This window comes from Onychostoma macrolepis, chromosome 11, assembly GCF_012432095.1.
Source record: "Onychostoma macrolepis isolate SWU-2019 chromosome 11, ASM1243209v1, whole genome shotgun sequence".
Taxonomy (NCBI): Eukaryota; Metazoa; Chordata; class Actinopteri; order Cypriniformes; family Cyprinidae; genus Onychostoma; species Onychostoma macrolepis.
Genome location: NC_081165.1, coordinates 3,974,385 through 3,983,381, shown reverse-complemented (window position 1 = coordinate 3,983,381; position 8,997 = coordinate 3,974,385). Strand labels below are relative to the sequence as shown.

General features: G+C 33.5%; 1 protein-coding gene across 3 annotated transcripts in view; it reads right to left on the bottom strand.

Moving 5' to 3' along the window:
- The window catches only part of sarnp (SAP domain containing ribonucleoprotein), a 34,000-nt gene extending 33,560 nt beyond the window's left edge, over positions 1-440 (bottom strand). For 2 of the 3 annotated variants that reach the window (XM_058791401.1, XM_058791399.1), the window contains exon 1: positions 297-435. The gene's annotated coding sequence lies outside the window, so the exon portion shown is untranslated. Of the gene's footprint in view, positions 1-296 lie in introns of all 3 variants that reach the window. The other variant, XM_058791400.1, reaches the window with a different exon arrangement.
- Between the last annotated feature and the right edge of the window lie 8,557 nt (positions 441-8,997).

Here is an 8,997-nt window from a genome sequence, read left to right as displayed (position 1 = left end):
ATTTGAGAAGAGGCCTTTCACAATCCTACTCTACCTTGAGACATGTGGAGCCTGTATAGTGAAGCTGGATTAAGTTTTAGATCATGGTACCAACACTGGGTTTTTTGAACCGTGAAAGTGGGTTGACTTTTACTATTATTCATCTTATAGTAACATGGCTAATCTGCTGTGTAGGTCTTGTTCTCTGTAAAATAATCTAAAAAAAACAAAAACATGAGTCTGACTTAAAGAAAGATTGACTTTGTTTCTTCATTGGAACAGGTTTTAAGAAATGTAGCATCACATCACTTGCTCACCAATGGATCCTCTGCAGTGAATGGGTGCTGTCAGAATGAGCCCAAACAGCTGATAAAAACATCACAATAATCCTCATCCCAGTCCATCAATAAACAACTTGTGAAGCAAAAAGCTTATTTAGTGTTTATGGCAACAGGAGGCATCTATTTGAGGGGATTTATAGTCCCTGTCTTTAGTTTCTGCTTCCTGAGATTCCCATGTCATGTGTTTCTGTTGTTACTCATTATGTTCACCTGTGCCTAGTTTAGAATCAGAAAGACCTTAATTGCAAAGTATGTTTTTACACACACAAGGAATTTTTCTTGGTGACAGGAGCTTTAGTGCAGAACAAAGTACAAGAGTAGTTCAGACATACATAGAAATTAAGGTAATAAAATAAAACACAATAATAAAGAAAACAGGTAATAAAATGTAAATTGAATACAAAACGATGATAAAAATACAGAAGTTTTTTTGGGGACCAGAATGATAGTTCAGTGTTTGAGGCAGCAGGAACGCCACATCTGTTGAAGATCTGCATGAAGATAGGGGCCAGCTGGTCAGTACAGGCTTTTAAATGGGCAGGTGAAATGCCATCAAGGCCTCAAGCTTTTCTAGTCTTTGTTTTTTTTTTGTTTTTTTGAAGACTTGGCACTCCACACAGATCATAAATGCAGATTTGAATAGCAGGATGGGGATTTTGGTGTACGTGTGAAGTGGGGTGTGCATCTCAAGGGGAAAGAATAAAATTTGTTGAACGTACCTTGTCTGCAGTGAGGTTTATGTAGGAGGCATGTGTCAAATTGACAAACTTCTTTTGTCAGATCAAAACATTGCACAGAGCATCATAGTCCTTTGACCAGCCTGCCATCTTCCTACAGTGTATCCTGATGCCATTATATACCCAAGTAAATGTGATATAACCCTTATGCAAAGAAAATATATTTCCTAATATACGAATGGTCAATATATTAAATGACGTAACGGTATATTAGAAATGATATAGAATAATATATTGAACAATACATAAGGAATTGCCACTTTCATATATTGAACAATATGTGACAATACTTATATATTACTTATATATCACAATATGTTATTTTATACCCAGTAATACACTTTATAATATATAGATGTACATGTGATAAGATATGGTACTGCATGTGTAAAAATATATTGAACATACTCATGCAGTATATACACACATACAATATGGAAATGTATATTTCTTATATTTAACAATCATTTATGATATACATGTTTAATATTTTAAAATATAGCTAGTTTACAATAGCATAAGCACACCTGCTCATAATAAACACTTAGTTAACTGTGCTGGAAAGTGCACTACCATTACTCTAAAGTAACATATCATTTAATGGTGTTTGGTGAATCGTCATCCTAACCACAAGCTCTACTCTTCTGCACAATGGTAACCCCACAAACACATACAAGAAACCCTTTTACCTTTCAAAATAATACAACATTAAACACTTACAGACCTCCCCTGATATTAATATTGAGCAAAAACACATGGAATAACACTTCATTTTAAAATTGTTACTCTCCTTTAACAGTCAGAAGCAAAGTTTGCTGGGAACTAGAAATCTGCTTTAACTCATTCTGTGAACATGTATATATGTGTGTGCATATATTCACATTTATATGGGAACATCTATGTGCAATATATACTCAATAAAGGATCAAATGTTATGAATATTAAACTTAATCTTTGTCTTCCACATGTGACATTTTTATGAGATGATTGACAATATTCACTTCACGCCTCAGTTTCCTTAGTTGTTAGTTGGTTATTGTCTTGGTGAGGTTGCTTTTCCTTTTGTCATGTGCCTCCGAGTGGTGTTTTTCTCTTCTTCTTTTTCTGAGAAGATACAGTTATAATATATTGATTAATATTGATAATGGAGGAGAGCATAGTTACACCCCAAATTGAAGACATTCTTAACTGACTACAAACCTTTAGGGTTCATCAGTAAACAGTGTTTAAAAAGGTCATGATACAAACTAATTATTAAGCTTGTCTAGTCAGTTCATTCAGTCTAATCAACCCTAGTCTAGCCCAGTGGCCTGTAGCATGAAGCTGGACTCGAGATGGTGGTTTGGTTTAGAGCTGGTTTTGTCACCATGGTAACTTATGCTACCCAGCTCTGGAGCAGGTTTTATTCTGGGTTAGAGATCGCAAACCCAAACTGGACCAATCAGCTGTGAGCAAAGCGACATATATCAGATGCAATAAAGCCCCCCCAAACCTTTTGGTTAGCAGCAGCAAAAGACAATTATGTCAAAGTTCAATAAAAAAGAAGCATTCTTTACTTTTGTGACAGTGAGGAAATTTGGTTGATGTTATTTAAAAGAAGAATAATTTTCAAACTGAGGGAGCAACATTACACAAACGACTGTTTTCATCATGCTCCTTTTTTGTTTAATGTAAAAACTAAAATAAAAACTATAATAGGCTATACTGAAAAAACTAAAGCTTGCAAAGAAACAAACAAAACTAAAACTAACAAAGAAGAATCGAAAACAATAAATCTACAACTAGATTGATACAATTGAAAATTAAAGAAAAAAAAAACATTTAAAATGTTAAAACTATTGATTGTGAACCATTAATTTGATAATGATTATGATTAAAGATGTCTATGATAATGATGACACAGTCATTGATATATTCTGAACAATTTTATATATGGTATATATGGTTAGATATAGGACTTGGCTACATAAAATTTAGCGACTGCATCTTGAAACTATGGTAGAATGAAATCAAACACTGTGACTCTTGTTCAATGTAAGCTGCACTCAGTGGTTGCATTTTTAGCACTGGTTAAACAAGACCAATTTTACATGGACACCAAAGATTTGACACAGAATATTGAAAAATGCTGTCTAAAAATGTGCTCTTCACAATCGAATGATGCTTGTCTAGTCAGTTAAAGTCACCGAAACTAAATGTTTTCATTGCATGTTATAACGATCTTCTTTTTTTGAAACAAAGCACAACAGTATGATCTTTCCACTTGGGTACTGTCAATTTGTTTAAAAGCAAGATACATGTCAAAGCTTTATTGCTGAATTAAAGACGTTACAGTAATATAGACTATTTGACACATTATACACATATCTCATCCAAAATAAACTTAAGTCACAACTTAAGTCAGGCAGTTGTTTTTGGTGTCTGTGTATTTTTTACTGGTTGTAATGTTTTTTTTTTTTTTAAGCCCACACTGTGGGTGTTTTTAGGCCAAATGTTTTAGCGTCTGTCATTTTATCTGTTTTACTTTCTTCTAAGGTGTCCTTGAGTGCCATGTAAGGTGCCAATAAATATATACATTGCATTATTGTTATTATTACCATCTCTAAACAGCATGGGCACTGCCAATAACTGACTGAGTTAGACACCTTTTTTTCTCATCTCATTCAATTTAATACATTTGTCCATCATTCGGTGTAACTGATCTTAATTAATCATTTTGTACAGCTATATTTCTCAAATGAATAGCTGAATATAATGAATTATTATTATGTTAAAAGCTTAATCTCACATAACTGCAGTTTAATGTAATTGTAAATGTAGTTGCAATTTCTGAACATAAAGCAGATTCTGAAAGAATGACTATAACAAGTGTAAAAGTGTTACAAGTGTGATCAGAGTTTTAAAAATGTGCACCTTATTTGTGAAAATAGTACTAAAGCAAATAATCTAGAACAAAAAACAAAACAAAACAAAAATAATAATAATCAGCTACAGTAGGTTTAACATAGTAAGAATAGGCCTTCTACAGAAATGGAATCCAGTCTATAAAAACAAGTCAAGTCAAGTCAAGTCATCTTTATTTATATAGCGCTTTTAACAATACAGATTGTGTCAAAGCACTTAACAGTATCAAATTGGAGGATAGAGTGTCAGTAATGTATAATAAGATTAAACACTCAATTTTCAGTTAAAGGCATTTCATTATTGAATTCAGAGATGTCATTGTCTAGCTCAGTTTAGTTTAAATAGTATCTGTGCAATCAAATCGGTGATAATCGCTAGAAATTAAGTGAAATTAAGTTAAAAAACACTGCATAGTCTTTACTGCATGAATCAGACAGATCCTGCTTTATGTTCAGGGGAGATGAAACAGTCAAATACAGTCCATTAAGTTAAAACACATCAGGAGGCAGACAGATGCCACGTAACTATTGCATCAAATACAGGTATTTTACAATGCATATGCCATGTGATGCTGTAAACAGAAGCCTTACTATGGTAGAGACTGCCACATTACTGTAATTCACCCTTCACATGAAAAGGTCAACCACAGTACATTCATATGGTACAGTAAGAACATTCACTGCATTGGCAGCAAACTCTGTTCTATAGCCTTCAGCACAAAACCTCAAGGCAGTGTTATATCTTCACACCTTTTGAAAACGTACCAGCGAGACATAATTGGAAACATTATGGATTTTATATCTGTTGTGTAATGTAAGTGTATTGAAACATGAATTTTGCATTGTTTGCCAACGAGTGAACTGTTAAAAGTACTCAATTGTATTCTGATGATTAAATTAAATGGTCTCATGATGTGTTCAAAAGTGTTTTGAAACAATGATTATGTGGAAAGAAAATATGTAGAACTGGAATGAAAACATGAGATCAGAAAGAAACAGAATCAAAACAAATCAGAAATAGATTCTGAAAGAATGACTATAACAAGTGTAAAAGTGTTACAAGTGTGATCAGAGTTTTAAAAATGTGCACCTTATTTGTGAAAATAGTACTAAAGCAAATGAAAAAAAACAAAACTGTAGTCTTACATAAAGACATTTCAAATTACTGTAAATGTAAGCTGCACACTCACAAAAATATGGGAACAAGACAAAGAGCATGGGTGTCAGGATTCTGTTACTTTATGTTTGGTCACTTAGCTTACTGTGATTAGTACCGGTATATTTGGTTTGTAATGGATGTTGGTGGCATTTTGAGATAAATAATATTGCACTCAAAACATCAGCACATTTCAGTAGCTGATGTGTGAACAGTTCAGACTGAACAGGCTCTTAAAATATCCAGGACTTTTTTTTCCGTATGAGCACAGTCTGATTCAGACGCTGACAACTCAGTGTGAAGTATGAGCCCACACAGCAGTGCGTTTGTGCATCAAACATTCATATAAAGTAATGAGTTTCACATGCATGTCATAGATAATGAATTTTTTTTTTTTTTACCTAATTGTCATAAAACAAAAAACAAGAGTCAACCAGCACTTTATTATAACAGCTTCACAAACATAGGGATATCATAGGACTCAAGCAACCACTGAAATATTTGTCTATAAGCTGTCAGCTGAGGTGTGATTCAGGACACTTCTTTAGAAGGTGTGCAAATACTCCAGCAAAAAGAGCTGTGAACACAGGACTAATAATATACAACTGAATATGTTATGCTAAATAGTGATGAATAACTACAGTGAATGTGTCTGAATGACTTAATAAATTATTTTCTGCAATTTTAATGAAGCGTTTTATTATATAAATAAAATATACAATGCAATGCACATGTACAATGCAATTTATAGAGTGAACCAGTCCAACTAATATACACTGATCAGCCAAAACATAAAAACTACCTGCTTAATATCATGTAGTTCCCCCCTTGTGCTGCCAAAACAGCTCTAATGCGTCGAGGCATGGACTTCACAAGACCTCTAAATGTGTCCTGTGGTCTCTGGCACCAAGACATTAGCAGCAAATTCAGCAAGTTGTGAGGTGGGGCCTACATGGATTGGATTCGTTGGTCCTGAGATCTGGGGAATCGGTGTCCATTTTAGTTGTTAGAAGTCAAAGTTACACACAGTCACTTCATGTGCTTCCAACACATGAAATTCAAGAAATGACTTGACAGGTGCCATTGTAATGATATAATCAATGTTATTCATTCATCTCTCAGTGGTTTAATGTTGTGGCTGATCAATGTAAAGAAATTCCCCCCAAAAAATGAAATCTTTAATTTTCCATTATAAAATATAGTAAAGGAAAACGCAGTTTTTTGTGATTCACTTGAGCTTAGGGAGAGAGATACAATGAGGGCCGTCGCTAGCGGGACAAATGGTGGTGACAATTCTAGAGGCTACAGCTGAACGGCTGTTTACCTAAATTAACGCTACACATTACGATTAATTATTTTTAACCAGTAATACAAGATTCATTGTATTGATCAGAATTCATCATAACAAATCATAAGCAACTTGGGATTGTTGAGTAATTATCCATCCAAGTTGAGTTGCTTGTTGCTTGTATTGCAGTCTGGTACATTTTATTTTAGCAACAAAATTTCTTTGGCAATTACAATCTTTTAAATAATACCATCAAATCTTATTTACACAATATACTGGATTTTTGTCATGTTAAAATGAGAAGGTACAATATAAAAATTCAAGCTCAATATTATGTTATGCGTTGCATTAAATCTCAAAATGGAACTACAGCTATACAAATTAAACAGATTATATTTCAAAGAAAAATGAATGAATACATTAACATTAAACTTAAAATCATTAATTCAACATACTGTAAGAGCCACAACATGCCTTATAAAGCACAGCTCCCAACTTTTTGGTTTAGATATATACAGTGCCTTGTGTAAGTATTCAGCCTTTTTTTTTTTTTTTTACATTTTATGTTGCAACCTACGACGGCGTTTTAGTGCCTCGTTAAAAAATTTAAAAAATGTAAGATTACGAGATTAAAGTCGTAATATTTCGAGAATAAAGTCGAAACTACGAGAATAAAGTCGAAATATTACGAGAATAAAGTCGAAATGTTTCGAGAATAAAGTCGAAATATTACGAGAATAAAGTCTAAATTTTTCGAGAATAAAGTCGAAATATTACGAGAATAAAGTCGAAATACTACGAGAATAAAGTCGAAATGTTTCGAGAATAAAGTCGAAATATTACGAGAATAAAGTCGAAATGTTTCGATCATTTAAATCGTAGAAATTAAAGTTATAATATTTTGAGAGTATAGCCTATACATGCATGCAAATTGCCCGCGTTGAGAGCAGCGGGAGAAGTTACCGGCCCACCGGAATTGATTTGAATATTGTTGTGTCCGAGCGGCCGCATCATCTTACTGGGATGTCAATTTTAAGGACTCGCGGGAACAGCTTAATATCAAGAATATGATATTTATTAACAGACGGAACAGGAACAACTGTTTATCTTAACATAAGCTCACACACTCAATCGATATTCCTTTGGGGGGCGCTGTAGCTCTCTTATTTAACCCTTTTTTTAATACACTACAAATATAGCTATGTGGGATTATTAGCAGAAATCATACCATGTGTCATACTCGCGGGGACAGTATGCTTGGAAATAATATTTAATGTGGTCCATTGCATTCATTATTTGTAGCGCGCCAGCCAACCAGTAATCGCAACAATTTTGTGCTTTGTTGCTTTTACACACAGCTCAGCTTTCAAATTCTGCCGGTTTTATAACGAAATACAAATTATAAATGTGTTTTTGCTCTTTATTTCAAGTTTATAGCAAGATATAAATTGAAGGAACATCATAAGGCATAAACATTTTTTTATAATGAAAATGTCTCGTTGTTCGTTATTGTAATCGGAAAGATGATTGACTCACATGCCGCTTAACAAACACATTATTGCAATATAGCCTACATATTGTTTGTATTTCGCTATAAAACTGACAGATTTTGAAAACTGAAATTTGGAATATCTCCCGGTGCTCCAAATCCGGGCCATTTGCATGAGCAAAAGGCTAGAATAGCCTATCTCAAAATATTATAACTATATAATCTTTATTCTCAAAACATTTCGACTTTAATCTCGAAACATTTCGACTTTATTCTCGTAATATTTCGACTTTATTCTTGTAGAGTTTCGACTTTATTCTCGTAGTTTCGACTTTATTCTCGAAATATTACGACTTTAATCTCGTAATCTTAGTTTTTTTTTTTTTTTTAACGAGGCACTAAAACGCCGTCGTAGCAACCCTATGCTAAACTACTTTTTAATGACTTTATAACACTCCAAGGCAAAAACTGATTTGTGATAACTTTGCAAATTTATCAGTAATATATAATTAAAAAAAATACATTGCATATAATATTCAGACCCTTAATGCAGCTCAAGCACCGTTGGTGGCAATTACAGACACAAGGCTTTTTTTTTTTTTATGTGACAAGTTTTGCAAATCTGAATTTGGGGATTTTCTGCCATTCTTCTCTGCAGATAGTGTTTAGCTCTGTCAGGGTGGACTGGGACCATTGGTGGCAATTCACAACAGGTGCATACACTCACAAATTCTTTTCCAGAAATGAGAACCACTGTTACATATATAGACAGGTGTATACCTTTCTAAATCATGTCTATAATCAACTGAATTTGCTTCAGGTTAATTCAAGTTAAAGTGTAGAATTTTTTTTGAGATAGTCCAGTCTGTTTCTGAGCTAAAGGGTCTGAATACGTATGCAATGTAATTATTTCAGTTTTTTAAATTGTGAATAATTGGGCAAAGTTATCACATCAGTTTTTGCTTTGTCATCATCGGGTATAGAGTGTAAACTCATGTGAAAGACAACCAATTTAAAGCAGTTTAGCATAAGGCTGAAACAACGAAATGTAAAAAATTAAAATGATGCTGTTTGTATGTAAATGTTAGATGCAAGCCTGTTTAT